Genomic DNA, 12,171 nt, shown 5'->3' on the forward strand with positions numbered 1-12,171 from the left:
AACAAAACATTGCCCAATCCTGGACCAAACTCACAATTAATTGCTGCCACACTTGAGCCCATTGATGCTGCCACTTGGCCAGTCCATATCATTGGGGGTCTTTCTCTTTTCTCTGACCCTCCACCTTACCAAACATGATATCCTTCTCCAGTGACTGGTCCCTCTTGACAATATGTCCAAAGTATGAGAGATGAAGTTTGGCCATCCTGGCCTCCAGAGAGCACTCTGGTTACACTTCTTCCAACAAAGATCTGTTGGTTCTTTTGGCAGCCCATGGCACTTTCAATATTCTTGTCCAAAACCATAACTCAAAAGCATCAGTTCTTCTACAGTCTTCCTTATTCACTGTCCAGCTTTCGCATGCATATAAGGTTATTGAAAATACCATGGATTAGGTAAGGCACACCTTAGTCCTCAAGCTGACATCTTTGCTGCTCTTCAAGGCTTTAAAAAGGTCTTGTGCAGCAGATTTGCCTAATGCAATACGTCATTTAGAAGTAGTAACTTCAAATACCAATAGAGAAAGAAGAAGTCTTCACATCAAGTATCAAAGCTATCCCCTCTGTACACAGGGTAGATAGGGTCGGTCAACTTAGACATTGGTTACCTAAAATGAAGGGACAATAAAGGCACTATGTGACTGGCTTACAAGGTTTCAAGAGGGGGTTTAGTTTAAGAGTGTGTAGGGGAAGAAAGAGTCCCCACTGAATAGTTTCCATCTTGTCTAGATGGGTCTGGTTAAAAGACATGGGGAGAAAATTCTTATGATTCAATAGTGAATAAATGACTAATTGCAACTGTCAAAATTGTAAAGGTAGAAGTTTTGTAACACAAATGGGGGGGGGGCAGTTAATCTTACAGTCCAGAAACAGAGGACCCTACGATCATCAAGGGAGACGAGCACAAGAGGAATGGGGACCTTATCCAGAGAATCAGTGGTACAAGAGATGGAGGCAGAGATAGGGACATGGAGAAGGCAAGCAGCTGAAGACTCTAGATTCATGGGACGTAAGGAACTAAGAGTTGGTGGCCAGGAGGCAGATTTGCAGAATGTGCCCTTTAGCAATATAAATTATTATATATGCCTGAGTGGGTTTTTTTGTTGTTGTTTTTTAAAGAGCTAAAGTGAGAGAGAAATACTGTTAATAGATGGTACATGGAGGGGATTATAATCATTGTGATGAAACAAATTATATGATTTGTTGAATGTAAAACTGATGATCTGCCCTGTAAACTTTCACTCAATTCACAATAAAAACTTAAAGAGAATCTTGGCAAATTCAGTTACAGAGCCACTACCTTTTTCTTTGGAATATCTCTATTGCTGTTTGCTATCAAATATTAATACTTTATATACATTGTAGTAGAGTTCTAGTTTTTATGTTTTTTGTGTCCTCCACAGTCAGCACACCCTGCTCATGGTGCTCAACAAACTGACTGAAACTTCATTTAAAATAAATAAATAAATAACCTATTTGCAAGAGGCTAAAAAGAAGGAGTTCTGGTAGCATAGTGTTTTCGAATCGGGCTGCAAACCGCAAGGTCAGCAGTTTGAAACTACCAGCTGTTCCACGGGAGAAAGATGAGGCTTTCTGCTCCCATAAAGATTTACAGCCTCAGAAACCCTGTACAGGGTCGCTATGAGTCCACAGCACTCAACAACAATATCCAAAAGGTTGGCAGTTCAAACTCACCCAGTGATATCCCGGACAAAACAGGCTTGGTGAACTGCTGTCTTAAAAATTGTCATCAAAAGAACACTTTAACACAAAGTCACAAACCAAAACGAAAAAACAAAAATAAGGTGTTTGTACAAATTAGCAGTCACTGACCTTGAATGATACAATTGTAGCCCCTGCTTCTCCCTCCGATTAACACCACAGTGAAAACTTCAACCAAGGCCCAAAGAAAAGAGACTCCTGTGCTAACCTTCTTTTTCTTGCAAATTCTTTTTTTAGGCTGTATCTCAAGCAAGTCTTATCATGCTCATTCCTTTTACCCATTAAAATGGAAACTCATGAGGTTATCTGCATTGTCTCATTTATTTTTGCATTTCCTGCAGTGCCTTGCACTGTGCTGAAAATAGTAAGGTTCAATACTCTATATTTGAAATATAGAATAAGGAATCTTGATTTGTGCAGGAGGCTAGGCAATGTTGAAATTGACTGAGAGTGTAGGAAAGATAACATTGTCTGGAAAGAGACAAATAATATAAAAACAGTTTTGGGTTCTATTTGAAATAATCCAGCACTCATAAGATAAAGTTCTTAGTTACCATACCTAGGGAAGGAGCATGGACTTTAGAGCTGAACTGAATAACTTTTGAGTATGTGTTCTAACATTCACTAGACATTTAACCTTCAGTACATTACTTAAGTTTTCTGAGTTTCTGACGCTCCAATTCTGAATTTAAGGAATCCGTGCCTTGCAATGTTGAGGTGAGACCAAAATGCGGCAACATATATGAGAGAGTTTCAGAAAATCAGTTGAAAATGGAATTAAAAGGTAATGGAATTTTTCCAAGATTATTTTGAAGCCCTCTCATAAGCAGCATCCCAAACAGGGCCCAGCATGTAGAGCATATATAGAAGTGTTTGATATTGATGTTGTTGTTGTTGTTAAGTGCCGTCGAGTCGGTTCCGACCCATAGCGACCCTGTACAGGGTTTCCGAGGGTGTAAATCTTTACGGGAGTAGAAAGCCTCATCTTTCTCCCGCGGAGCGGCTGGTAGTTTCGAACCGCTGACCTTAAGGTTCGCAGCCCGATTTGTAACCACTACGCTACCAGAGCTCCTTGATATTGATAGACAGAGATAAATAGCTGCTTTTAAGTAGACTGGCAACCTTACTCACATCCAAAGCAAATCATTGCCTAGTCCTACAGTCTGCACGATTGACAAGTTCAAGCCCACTGTCATGGCAATTGTGCTAATCCATCTCACCAAGGGTTTCCTTTACCCCCACTGGCTCTCTATGTCACCAACCATGATGTTTCTTCCAGTGATTGGTCCCTCCTGGTAATGTGTCCAAAGCAAGCAAGTTAGGCTACACTCAGTTATGATCTTAATTTTCAGAAGTAGATTACCAGATCATTCTTTCTAATCTTTCTTACTCTGAAATTTCTGCTGAAACTTATTCACCATGAGTGACTCTACTGGTACTGGAAATATCGGTGGTGGCATAGCTTCTAAGATCACAATAACATACAACCCAACACAGTACCACAAACTAACAGACAGGTGGTAGGTTAATGACTTGCTATGTGCTAGTATGTATAAAAGGAGTCCTGGTGTGGCGCTGTGGGCTAATGTGGCAGACTGCAAAGCCATTTGAACTGCAAGGTTGGCAGTTCAAGCTCACCAGCTGCTCCTCGGAAACCCTATACAGGGTTGCTATAGGTCAGAACTGGCTTGATGGCACTTAACAACAACAACAAGTATGTATAAAAAAGGAGCTCTGGCAGTAGTTATGAGATGGGCTGCTAACCTCAAGTTCAGCAGCTCAAAACTACCAGCTGGTCCACAGGAGAAAGATTAGGCTTTCTGTTTCCAAAAAGATTTGTCGTTGTTATTCTTGTTGTTAAGTGCCGTTGAGTCAGTTCCTGCCCATAGCGATCCTGCATAGGGTTTCCAGGGAGCAGCTGGTGAATTTGAACCTCCAACCTTGTGGTTCAAACCAACCTTGCAGTTCAGTGCATTAATCCACAGCGTCACCCTCAGAATCCCTGTACAAGGTCATTAGGAGTCAGAAGCAACCCCACAGCACATTATCACCACCACCATCACCAGTATGTAAAAAAAAAAAAAATACAGCAACTCTAGTCAGCCTTTCAGGAAGAGTCAACAGAGATAACATTAGTTATTAATTGAACAAAAAGAGATGAGTCAATCTGAGCCACAACAGACATGTGCCTTCAGCAATCTGGAAGAAAGCCCAAACCTGTATGCTCAATGTTGTGTAATGCTTCTCAGCCCCTTCTTAAGCTTGTGCAAAATATTTAAGACATAAAATGGAAATCAATTTTATCAAATAGATTCACAAAATAATTGAACTAGTAAATGTGCATTTTGCTTTCGCAGAGATGATTTTTGAGAACATTCAAATCTTATGTAGAGTTCCTTGGAAGCAAATAGCCATCAAGGCATGGTCTTCATCTATGACCACGGACAAAGAGAGCAAAGCTAGGGTGAGTTTCTAGTCAAGTTAGTAATATCACTTTAGTTAACAAAGCCCCAAACAAAACAAAAATAGTCTCCATTTCTTGAGAGGAAAAAAAAAGATTATCATTGAGTCTCTTCCCACTCATGGTGACCCAGTGTACTTCACAGTAGAACTGTATTCCATAAGGTTTTAGGTAACTGATCTTTCAGAAGTAGATTTCCAGGCATTTCTTCCTATAAGCCTCTGGGTGGCCTCCAAACGCTAACCTTTTGGTTTGCAACCCAGTGCGTTAACCATTTTCACCACTAGAGACTCCCTTAGAGCAAAAACAAAAACAGCAAAACAAAGTAGAACAGCAAGTAGGGCAGAGAAGATTCACTGTTAGGCATGTTCCCACAGCTTACTCCCTTCCGAACCCACACCACATTCTACTGATTCTATGGCGTCTGGTCATGAAAATTAGGGCCCAAACCAAAGAAAAGTTTTGAAGTCAGGAAAGTGTTTACAGTGTGAGTAGTTCATCACTGATGCCATCTTAGCTACCTTGCTGACTCCCGTCCACGCTTGCTCCCTCCTCACCACATTACAACTGCTGCAGCAGAGGCAGCCAGGCCCACAGAAACCACGTCTTTGAAGACAGTGCTGTCTTTATTCATTGATTTTCCATTGGCTTATCTGCTGTAGCCAAAGTCCAAAAACCATCCATCTAGAAACTATACTTCACGAACTTAGAAATGCTGTCTGAAATACCATTGTGCCAAGGATGAAAAATGATCATGAAAATTCCTGATTTTGTAGTCAACAGCTTGATGTTCCCAGTACATTGAAAGACATACCATAGGAGGGCTGGGCTTATAGGAGCTTTTACATGAAGCAACGTGGATATGCATTACCGTGAATAGTGTAAACCTAAAAGCCAAAACCACTGGCATTGAGTAGATTCCAGCTCATAGTGACCTGATAGGACAGGGGAGAACTGCTCTTTAGGGTTTCTGAGGTTATAAATCTTTGTAGGAGCAAACGACCTCATCTGTTTCCCACAGCTGGTGGATCCAGATTGCTGACCTTTCAGTTAGCAGCTCTGTGGTTAGAAGCTCACCATGCCACCAGGACTAGCCAGTGAATCCCTTATTGGTTTAAAGGTATATTCGTTAAAAAATTCATTGGTTAAATTTCATTAGAGAGTTAATATAGTCTCTACTTCATGCAATAACTGCAAAATATAATAGGAGATCCATATAGATATCACCAAGGATAGAATTTAAATCTTATTTAATTTTGGGTAATTTTAGTTAATACCTATTGAGTGCTAGGCACTTAACATGCATAAACTCATTTAATGCTGGAAACAACCCTATGAAGCTGGTAATGCCATTACAAATGAAGAAACTGAGGCATGAAGAACAGGAGCTTGTTGAAGGTCACACACTAGTAAATGGCAGAGTCAAGAGCTAAAGTAAAGCAGTCTGCCCCCAGTTTCCCTAGCTCCCTCAACAACCCCCGCTGGTCCAAAAAAGCTGAGCTATTTTTGTATAACTGGAACTCAGTTCTACATGTATTTCACATAAAATGTATTATTTCTGTATTTTCAACTGTTAAATGAGTTATATGGTATTCAAAAATATTTATGAAATTCAAACCATTTCATTTATTAATGAATGAGTTAATGACTTATAATTAAAGCACAATCTGCTAACCCAAATAAACAAACAAAAAAATAGCTTATTGGTTTGGAGTGTAAGCAGAGAAGTCATTAACTGGCTTGTGTGTTTTCCTGCTGTAGGATTTGGAAGAAAAAAATAACACAGAGAGTATAAGACTGGAATTAGATTGATTGGCTTTACTGGTAGAAAAACATATGCTACCTTTCAACTTTGACATTTATTGACCTCTCCGAATCTGCGCTATACACATCTGCTGCCAGATAGCATTGTGGCATGTGTTGTTTGGTGCAAAAACACAATGCTATTGGGGTGGGAACTCGACTCATTTCTCCTTGGTCCTTTTCCTTGACCACAGATAACACCAGAAAATCTTAACCATCTTCTTTGCAGATGCCTGCTACTGGCTACTGATTACCAGGTGAGAGCCTAGGAGTGACATCACCCAAATACTTCGGGACCTATGGAAAAACCTTCCCAGTGTAAACTACTTCTGATGGTGGGTTAGTAGTAACATGGCTGCAAATAAACAGCAGACACATTCATTACCAGACTTTTCATTCATTGATGAATTATTATAGGGAGCTACTGGATAGATGGTCCTAACATGTGAAAATAAATACAGCATTTTATTCCCAGCTACAGACATTGCTTCTTGCTTTTGATTGCATTCTCTTCTAACATCTGCTTTCAAACAATGATTGGCTAGAGAATGATAATATAAATACTTAACAGGACTCTATTCCTCAGAGAAAAACAAAAACATAAAGCTGGGCGTTTCGATTAGCTTTATTAGAGTGTCCAGAAATAGGACTGTGTTACTGGAAAAAATGCTTTGAATTACTGTTATTTGAGTCAGAAGCATTAGTATTTGAAAGGAGAGAATTATGTTGTCCTTCTAAATATTCGTTCCAGAAATTTGCAGAAAATTGCAAGACCCAAGCCCTGCAGTCTTCACAATGATACTGAGCTACAAGTCCCAGTACTGTGCTCCTTTTGGACAAACCCTTGGACATTCAACTCTAGCTAAATTTAAGGCCCATAAACTTGATCTCCATTCTATAATTATTATTAATTATAGAATTACTGTCTCATTATTATTAAAATTATAGTCAGTGTCAAAGAAACCTCCTGCTACTTTTCAGAACAAGTAAACATTCTGAAGCTCACACATTCTAGCAAGTAAGCTTGGCAAACTTCAGAAATGCATCTCCAGGAGAAATAATGGGATTTTAAAATTAAACACAAATGACAATTCTTTACTTGTCTAGAAACAGCACTCACTAAATTAACACTTCTTTCTCATACTAAAATCTCTAATTACTTGTTCAGCAAATAGACAAAATGCCTTTTGAGCTTGCTAGGTAATTCTCCCTAATGCACCAGTATGGCCAGTCTTATCACCAACAAAGTTAAGAAGCTGACTGTTTACTTTGTGGGTTCTACTTTTCTCCTCTGACTTGGCCAATGTGACAGTTAAGATTTTTTATCAACTTGACAAGTTTGGGCGAGGAGTCTCAGCAGTTTGGCAGTTGAGGTGTAGCTATCCTCCATGATTTGATTGAACGTGATAAATCATTAAAAGGATTAAGGGTGTGATCCACCACCACCCTGATCTGAATTACAGGATCTTCCCAAGAGGCAAAAGGAGAGAGACTTGAGCAGAAAAAGAGGGATGACAACAACTACCACCAAGTTAAAAGTGCTGGGAGTGGAGAGCACGCTTTGTATATGGGGTCCCTGTACTGTTAATCTCCTAGATCCAGGAGAAGACTGATGCCAAGGTGTGTGGAGATCTCCAAGGAATACTGTGCCGCCTGATGCTGAAAGGAAACAAGAATCTGTCCCTAGAGTCAACAAACAGAAAGCTTTCCCAAGAGCCTGTGCTCTGAATTTGGATTTCAAGCCACCTACACTGTGAGAAAATAAATTTCTGGTTGTTAAAGCCATCCACTTGTGGTTTTTCTATTATGTTGTTGTTGTTGGCACATGTTTTGGAGTCACTTCCGACTCATAACAATCCTATATAGAGTTTCCAAGGGGAAGCTGGTAGGTTTGAACAGTTCAGTGCTGATCTTACAGTGCCACACCATTTCTCTATCACAGCAGCATTAAATAACTAAGACAGCCAAAAATCTCCATTATTGCACCTTATTAAAAAGTTCAGATACAGAACAAGAATGTTCTGTTACGGACATAAAGCAATGAGCTATGTTGTTGTTGTTGTTGTTGTTGTTGTTAAGTACCGTTGAGTCAATCCGAACCCATAGCAATTCTGTATAGGGTTTCTGAGGAGCCGCTGGTAAGCTTGAACCGCCAATCCAATTCTAGTCATACGCTCTTTTGTGTTCATTTTTTTTTTTTTTGCCAAATCCTGCAGCAGGAAAACACAAAAGCTGGTTAATGACTTCTCCAGTTCATAGTGACCATACAGAACAGAGTAGAACTAGGCCACAGGGATTCCAAGACTAGACATCTGTACAGAAACAGACTGCCACAGCTTTCTCTCACAGAACGGCACCATTTTGGTTAGTAGCCCATGCTTAACCCACTGCAAACTAACCCCCACCCAGGTTCTTTACAATGGACTAGAAACCAAAACGCATTTATGATCATAGGACCGTAGATAGAACACAGCAGAACTGCTTCTTAGGGTTTCTGAGACTGTACATATTTGCAGGAGTAGCCTCAATGAATTTCTCCCTTGAAGCAGTTGGTGAGTTTGAACTGCCAACCTTGTGGTTAACAGTCCAATGCTAAGCCCACAGCACCACCAAGGCTCCTTATAAACTACTATTGCTAAGTGCCTTCAAGTCAGTTCCGACTCATAGCAACCTTGTATATGGTTTCCAAGGAGCAGTAGGTGGGTTTGAACCATTGAAATTGAGATTTGTACTCCAGTACTTATCCTACAGCACAACACCAGAGCTCCTTATAGCAGACTATGTTATTGTTTTTGTCAAGGGTCATCAAGTCGTTCCCACCTCAAAGCAACCCTGGGTAGGTGTTTCCAAGGGGTAATTAGTGATTTTAAACCACTGACCTCGAGGTTTTCAGTCCAGTGCTATCCTATAGCATCACACCAAGAATCACAGTAGAGAGTAAATCCTAGAATGCTAAGCAAGCAGGTGGATCCTAGAAGGGTGTCTCAGTAAACAACTGGTAAATCCATGATGGAAGCCTGAGAGCTAGTGGAGAAAGGAAAACATCTAAGAAGACAGCCTGACCCACTATGATTGATACTATTCTGTCAAGAGGCTTCCAAATAGTTTGCCCTTAAAATACAAGGAAGTTTCAAAAAGTTTATGGAAAATGGAATTAAAAGATCATGGACAAAGATGATGACATCAAGAGATAGAGCAGCTAAGAACTCTAGACTCATGGATAGAGAAAGGCTGTTTGCTGGCAGCCAGGAGGCAAGCTTACAGAATGTGCCCTTAGGTTGTGTAAATGATTATATATTCCTGAGTGTTTTTGTGTACATCAAAAAACAAAAACAAACAAACAACAACAAAAACTCAGAGGAAATAAAAGCAAATACTGTTGGATGGTGATGAATGGAAGAGATTGTAATCATTGCAATGAAATGAAATATGATAGGATGAGTGCAAAACATATGTTCTTCCATGTAAACCATCACTCAATGCACAATAAAAGCTTTAAAAAAAAATCATGGAATTTCCCCCACAAACTTTTTGAAGTCCCCTTGTAGGCTTATCAGATTTAGCGACTAAAAGTACAGGCTACCCAAATACCCCAAAAAATTTCAATTTCAGATAAAAAGCAAATTTTTAAATTATAAGTATTTCCCAAATATTGTATGGGACACTAAACTATATTAACTAAAACTATTATTTGCTATTTATCTGGAATTCAAATTTAGCTGGGCATACTCCATTCTGTGTTTTATCTGGCAACTCTACCCTGAAACAATTAAGGTTTCAGCATGACTTATATTTTCAGCCTGGGTTTACACAGTGGGTCAGTATAGCCCTTAGACCAGTCAAATCAGCATCCTGAGCAATTATTAGAAATGATAGGTCTTTCCACTTCAGACTCTGTACTCTGGGAGGTGGGTTCAGTAATCTGTTAGAATGTACCCTCTGGAACAGTGTGTTGCACACTCAAGTTGGAGAACCACTTCTAAGAACATCTAAAGGCTGATGGATTGGATGAATAAATAAATTGTTTTAAAGGAGAACTTGATTTGGGGAGTACACAATAAAGGAAACCAGGAATACTCCCCAGGTACAACAACTGTGCTGAAAACACTGAGGTTCTCATCCCCTTTGTGATGTGGCTTTCATCATAAAGTTTGAATGCTGCCATTTCTTAGTTGCCTCTAGCAATTGTTAATAAAACTTGTTTTATCTTCAGGGACGCTGAAGATGGAAATACTAACCAGTCTTGAAGGGAAAGTCATTTAAGAGAGAAAGAGAAATAGAAAACCAGAATGAAGTCTTGGGACCTGGGGCAAAGAAGGAAAGCGCTCCTGAAAGCCTCCTAGATGAGCCCTGGGGGATTCCCAGGAGGAAGAGACATGTCCCCACCACCGCGGCCACCCCATAGGAGTAGGTACATAGCTTTGGAGACAAGTTTGTTCTCCCAGCTCACAGTCGTGCCATCCTGTGATCCCTGCATGTCTCTTTGAGCTGGGAAGAGGGCATCTGTTTGAGATCCAATTTAAGCGGCCCCAGGGCAAGGCTCCCAGAGGACATAAGTGTTGTCAGCCACGCCTCTAGCTCTCCACACTCAACTTCCTAGACACTGCCCGCTCCTTTCAACTAGCAAAACTTGAGTCTTAATTAAACAAGAGGTAAAGCCCTCTCATTGTGAAATGCATAATGAGTAATTTTGCTTTAGTTGTATCTTCATCTGCTGTCAAATTCACCTCCTTAATTATGCAAGGAGATGCAGTGAAGCCTAGTGGATAGGAACACAGGCTCCCCACACCAGGCTATGTACATAATAGCTACCCCTCAGCTTCTGCATGTGTAAAATATAACTATAATACTGTCTTTGAATGTTGTTGTGAGTATTAGACAGTTAATGCATTTAAAGTTGGAACAATTGTTCACAAAAGGGACTCAATAAATATTAGCTACCTGGTGACACAAACAAGTTGAACATAACTGCTAACATAAAGGTTGGAGATTTGAACCCATACAGCAGTACTGCAGAAGACAGACCTGGATAGCTTCTTCCTTAAAGAATAGTGCCAAGAAAACTGTCGGGAGAATTTTTCACTTTATAGTACTTGGAGTCACCATGAGTTGGCATCAAATTCATGACAATGGATTTTTTAAATGTTTATTCCTGGTGTGGCCTTACACGATAAGCACTGGACTGTGAACCACAAGGTCAGTGGTTCAAACCCACCAGCTGTTCCTCAAAAACCCTATACAGGGTTGCTCTGAGTCAGAACTGACTCAACAGCACTTAACAACAAGTGCTGCTTTTATTACTATTACTACTATTTAAGATAAAAATCATAATCCCTGGGTTCAATGTATGGATGAAAGGAAGAAAGGGCCATTAGATCCAATATCAGGAAGATCAAACACGTAGGCTCTCTGAACTTTTCTTCCCCAAAGCTCATCTATGATCAAAAACCTGGTTGGCTTCCAAAATCTAAACTCATTTCTGTTGAGTCAGTTCCACCTCACTGCCACTCTATAGAACAGAATAGAACTGCCCCAGGTTTTTTAAGCTCCCAATTTTTAAGGATGAAGATTGTCACATCTTTCCCCTGTGAAGAAGCTATTGGGTTCAAACCACAGATCTTTCAGTCAGTGAGCAATTACCCACTGCACCACCAGGTCTTCTTAAGAATCAACTTGCTGTAGGGTCCATTCTGACTCATGGCAACCCTGTATAGCATTTCCAAGACACTCACTCATCTCTGTCGAGAAATTTGGAAGACAACTATCTGGCCGAATGATTGGAAGAGATCAGTATTTGTGCCCATTCCAAAGAGAGGTGACCCAACGGAATGAAGAAATCATCCGACAATCTCTTTGATATCTCAAGCAAGTAAAGTTTTACTAAAGTTAATACAGAAACGGCTACAATCATACATTGACAGAGAACTTCCAGAGGTTCAAGCTGGATTCAGAAAAGGCTGTGGAATGAGAGATATTATTGCTGATGTCCGATGGATATTGGCTGAAAGCAGAGAATAACAGAAAGATGTTTACCTATGCTTTATTGACTACGCAAAGGCTTTCAATTGTGTGGATCATGACAATCTATGGACAACATTGAAAAGTATGAGTATTCCAGAACACTTAATTGTACTTCTGAGAAATCTGTACCTAGACCAAGAGGCAGTTGTTCGAACAGAGCATGGA

This window comes from Chrysochloris asiatica, unplaced genomic scaffold (assembly GCF_000296735.1).
Source record: "Chrysochloris asiatica unplaced genomic scaffold, ChrAsi1.0 scaffold00024, whole genome shotgun sequence".
Lineage (NCBI taxonomy): Eukaryota > Metazoa > Chordata > Mammalia > Afrosoricida > Chrysochloridae > Chrysochloris > Chrysochloris asiatica.